This window comes from Anguilla anguilla, chromosome 4 (assembly GCF_013347855.1).
Source record: "Anguilla anguilla isolate fAngAng1 chromosome 4, fAngAng1.pri, whole genome shotgun sequence".
NCBI lineage: Eukaryota > Metazoa > Chordata > Actinopteri > Anguilliformes > Anguillidae > Anguilla > Anguilla anguilla.
The window spans coordinates 37705112-37710569 of NC_049204.1; positions in this window are offsets into that span (position 1 = coordinate 37705112).

The window sequence follows — 5458 nt, forward strand, 5'->3', positions numbered from 1 at the left end:
AATGTGATCAATAACTCAATAGTTAGGGCTTGTCAGAGGCTTTTGTCAAAATATTGTTTTTTAATTAATTCTTCCAAAAACAATATGTACACGCAGAAAAAAACGTTTTTTTCAACCTTTTTTTACTGATAAAATGCCACATAAAATGAAAATGACAAAATATATTTTAAAAAAGCCTCTGACACGCCCTAGCTGTAACATTTGAGAAGCAGTATGTAAAATGATGTAGCTGTATCTATTGTTAAAGTTGAGATAAATTGAATACCCTATGGGCAATATACAGTTTTCAGGAAATGGCTGTTGAAGATTTGCTAAAGTAAATGAAATCGAAGAGTTCTGCTTGTCTGTCGTCCATCCTCACAGTGACAGCAAAGGAAATAGCCACATATGGTCATACTGGCTATACACTGTAAACAAATAAAAAAGGTTCTATATGGAACCAACACATATACGTGTGCCATTTTAAAAAACAGAACCATTTAAGAACTTTTTTGGGGGCCATATATAAACATTTCTATTGAACCCGTTTTGGTTCCATATAGAACCTTTTTTTACAGTGTGTAATGTAGGCTAATGCTTTGGTCTTCTTAAATCATAAAGTGAAAACATCATATGGATACTGGTCTATTAACCGCGCTATTGCAGCTCGGTTAAAAACATCAGATTTCTAGGAAACTGACTTATTTACCCGAAACGCTGAATTCTTACTTCATCGAGGCTATACATGTCACAGTGACTTACGTATAACAATGGAGAAGCGCAGAGACAGTTTCTGTGAAAAACAGGACCACGCGCGGGAGGGGCTATGCGCTCTGTAACATTGGATTATGTAATAATACCGGATAATGTAATAACTTTTCATACTGTAATATCTTTTTCATTTAGAAAGACTTTATAATGTAAAACCGGATAATGTAACAACTTGCCAGATAATGTAATACATATGTTACACGGATAACGTAATAACTTATTCCGGATAATGTCATTTATTCTTATTACATTATCCAGTGGTTGTTACATTATCCGGTGAGTAAAACTTTTTGGATGAATAACGTAACAACTTCACCGGATAACATCCTTTTCAATAAGGCAGGGCTGCCCAATCCTGTTCCCATAGATATATCATAGGATTTTATTTCAACCCAAATTTCTCGCACGTGATTTTACTCATTAGAAGCTCAATGAGATCTCTAGGCTTTGAATGAGGTGTTGGAATGAAACCTGCAGGACAATAAATCGCCAGGAACTGGATCGGGCAGCAGACCGCCAGGAACTGGATCGGGCAGCCCTGCACAAAGGCATTGTGTTCAGCACATTGTGTTGCAAATTTGTATGAAATGTGCTCTATAAATAAAAACTGATTGATTGATAAAGTTGTGGTGATTTCGCTGCAACGTTGTTAAACAATAATAGACAACCTGAGATACAACAAGAAGACATCGAGCACTTACTATTTATTTAGCAGACGCTTTTATCCAAAGCGACGTACAAAAGTGCATATCATGGTCATAAGCACCTCTGTCTTATGATAGTGAAGATGTCCTGATTGCTCAAATCAGTAATTTATGCTTTTTGTTACTTTTTTATGAATCCGAAGGCTCCAAACCCATCACTTTTACAGCCAAAATGAATTCTAGCAGTATACAAATTTTACGGTAACAACCACTGGATAATGTAATAAGAAAAAATTACATTATCCCGAAAAAGTTATTGCGTTATCCGTGTAACAACATATTTATTACATTAGCTGGCAAGTTGTTACATTATATATTTTTTATTACATTATAAAGTCCTTCTAAATGAAAAAGTCATTACATTATGAAAAGTTACTGCATTATCCGGTATTATTTCATTATCCGGTGTTACAGAGCGCATAGCTCCTCCCGCGCATGTTCCTGTTCTTCACAGAAACTGTCTCTGCACTTCCCCATTGTTATACCGTGGGCTCCAGAATTATTGGCACCCTTGATAAATATGCAAAAGCTCCCGATTCTTGGTTTTGTTTATTGTGCTCAGTAAGGACTGTCTTCGTGCCACCCTACCAAAGAGTTAGTTGGTTTGGAGGTGCCATTTCATGTTTTTTTTTAGGCTTGTTGACGGCTAGAAATAAACCAATCTCTACAATTCTTAAACAGTGATCCTTGGATTATTAATGGCCTCCCTCACCATCCGTGGGGACAACATGCACTTGATTTTTCTTCTTGGCAAATTTGCAACCATTCCATATGTTTTACACGTTCTTAGTATTGCCTTAAAGTGCTAAGTGGTATGTTTAACCGTTTGTCTTTTTTTGTACCCATTACCAGACTTGTGACGATAAATTACCATTCGGTCTCTTCTGAATTGACAGTTATTTGGCTTTTCCCATGCTGATGGATGAAAGGAATTTTGTATGCTTGTTACCTCATTTTTATTCTCTAGTGAAACTGGAAGTGATAGAATGACACAATAGTTCCTTTAGACTGAGATGAACTAAATTAAGTAAAATTGTATTGCCGATTTCATTTTTTTTTTTGGTTTTACTTACAATAATTGTTAGGGGTGCCAATAATTATGGCACCTATGATTTTCAGAAAAAAATTTGATTACTTAATACAATAACATTGAAGCATGAGAGTAAATGTATTGAAATAAAAGTATATAGTTTTCCCATATGTTTGAACATAACATATAGATTATTATCTGTGTGATTTATTATATGCAGATTTTATCTACATTTTTATTGAGGGTGCTAATAATTCTGGAGCCCACTGTAAGTCATTGTGACATATATAGCCTTGAGGAAGTGAGAATTCAGCGTTTCCTAGAAATCCAACATTTTTACCGGAACTGCAAAAGCATATGTTCAAGCTGAGATAGCTTGGGCAATTGCAGAACACGCAATTTCACCTACTTTGAAGTGTAGCCTGTAAAATACTCCAACTGTTTGGAGAACATTCATTCAGAGACGTTGTTGCTCTGTGAATTCTCCTGTTCGGCCGAATAAAGGTATCTGAAACCGAATATTCTGGGTAAGTCTGTTGAGTCTAACAGACTTACCCAAAATATTCGGTTTCAGATACCTTTATTCTCACCGACCGGGGGAAATGAGATAATTTCCACGACAGTTGTTAGTCAGGAAAGAAATATCTGTTTAAGAAAGAACTGCTGGTACCTATCAAAAGAGAAAGGCACTTCCCTGTTGTTGCACTAGGTCATGGGTGCTTGATAACAAGAAATTGAATGTTAACCAGCAATCTTGCAAGGCTTCACAATGTCCTCTCGACTCTGTAACATTTGGCTCCTCAAATCTGGACAGTAATTACTGTTAGTCATTACATCAATGGAATCCATCAGTTTTATGTCTATATTAGCATGCATCATAAGGGAGGGTAAACAGCACTCAAGGAATTTTATTGTTTTTATGGTTTTATCAGATGTAATCATAAAACAACATTGATACAATATATTTTAACAAAATGTGACGTGGCTTGTTTAGTTCCTATGAAAAAAGCAAGACTTCACAGGCAGTAGTGGGGGTGTGTTTGCAACCTGACAGTCAATCTTGATCTTTTTATGTATCTCTTATCATCTCCTGATCTTATTCTTAAAGAGTTTGGACAATATTGTGACTGGCATATTAATTTGGTAAAATCTTCCCTTAGTTGGTATAGAGTTCTCTACAAGTTATCCTTATAATGCATTGACACATGTTTAATTTAAGGTGTGTTCTAGTGCAGTGCTGAAAAATCAGTTTTTGACAGATGATTATTTTAGTTTTACAAAGTCAGGTCATTCAGTGCTCTCGTAACAAAGCCAGGTTTTGCTGTTGCCCTTGTTCTGTGAGAGACAGCAGACACAGGTGATCTACACAGAGATTACATTTGACGTCTGTGCTATGGGGTCAGAGACTGCAGACTGTTACATTTCCATTGGCTGAAATTTATGTTGTGTTGTGGGATTACTTTGTATTTTCTAAATAATTTATCCAGGTTTATTTTCTTTTATTTCCCTTCCTTATGTCTAGTACTTCTTTTCTGTTCTTCTTACTGGCTAGTGCTAACTGATTTCTTGTTTTATATTAGTTTCACCTATTGTTAAATATCCAGTTTGTTCTCCTCTGCATTCAAACCAGTGTTTCAGCCTATTTTGTATCTTGTTCAATCTGCACAGGTGACTTTCTGTCTCTGTCAGTCTTTAAACCTTTTTTGGTATCCTGTCCTGGTTTGTCTGTTTTTGAGTCAGATTTTTGGTTCAAAAACTAATAGTAATGCTTCCCGACTTATCTCCCTTGCGGACTTCAAAACTACGCAGAAATAGATAGAGAAAAATGATGCCAAATTTCCCCTAATAAACACAACACCCTAACAACAATTAAGATTGAACAGGTAACTTCGTAGCTCACTGACCCTGAAATGGTAAGAGGAATCTGATGCAATATACAAATGTGATTAGCATTCTAAATGCAAATACTGACCTAATCTTTGAATAATAATACAGGTTATGCAACCTTTCTTAATCCTCCAGATGATCATGTGCCTGTGTTCCTGCATTATTTTTAAAGACTGAAAGATTATATTCAAAGTATGACTTATAAAAACTTTGAAAAGCACCTTAAAACGAAAGGGGTCCAGATGGATATGAATTAGGGGTTTATCCAAAGCCGAATACCCTATTTGGAAATGCACAGGTAATTTCTTGTATAATTATAATAATAATGATAATGATAACAATGATAGCATAGATTTTAGGTTAATTCTACCTTGTTTGGAGCTAAACATAATTGAGGCTACAAATAAAAATACGAAGCTGCAGCAGTCATTTACAGTGAAGTGAAATGAAAATACACCCTCTTTCATTTTTTTGACTTCACATATTAGGACATAGAGCATTCTCATTTAGTCCTCACCAAGTCCTAATAGTAGATAAATCTAATCTCATTTAACATTTAATTTAAAAATTAAAATTAAAATTAAAACATTTAAATCTAATCTCAAGTGTCCATCCCCTACAGAAAGTGGAAAGATATGTTTTCTACAGTATTGGATACTGTACATTTTGGTTGTGTTAAACATATATCCAGTCAGGTCGATGTTTAGAAACCGTCTTTAATGCATGCTAATAAAACAATGCTGCAGTGCATAACCTAACGTCTGTTTTCCCGTGCCTCTTCATCGATCACTTCCTGTTTTACGGCCGCTGCTTCTTCGTGTTTGGAACCTGAGTGCCACCTAGTGGCTAGCTCTCTTAACAGGTTGCAGTCCCACAGTTTTAGATTATAGCAGCTGCCTGAAAAGTATATTAAGAGTTTGCCATTGGGCAAAAAATGAACTCGTGTAATGTTTCAGTTCACATGTATATTGGAGCTTGATATTTGTTTGGAAACATAAAGTATTTTCAAAGCAAAGTCAACCTTTGTTAGTCATAAAATGCATGTGTATACATGCTTCCAAAGAACAATATCTTCTGCAATCTTACC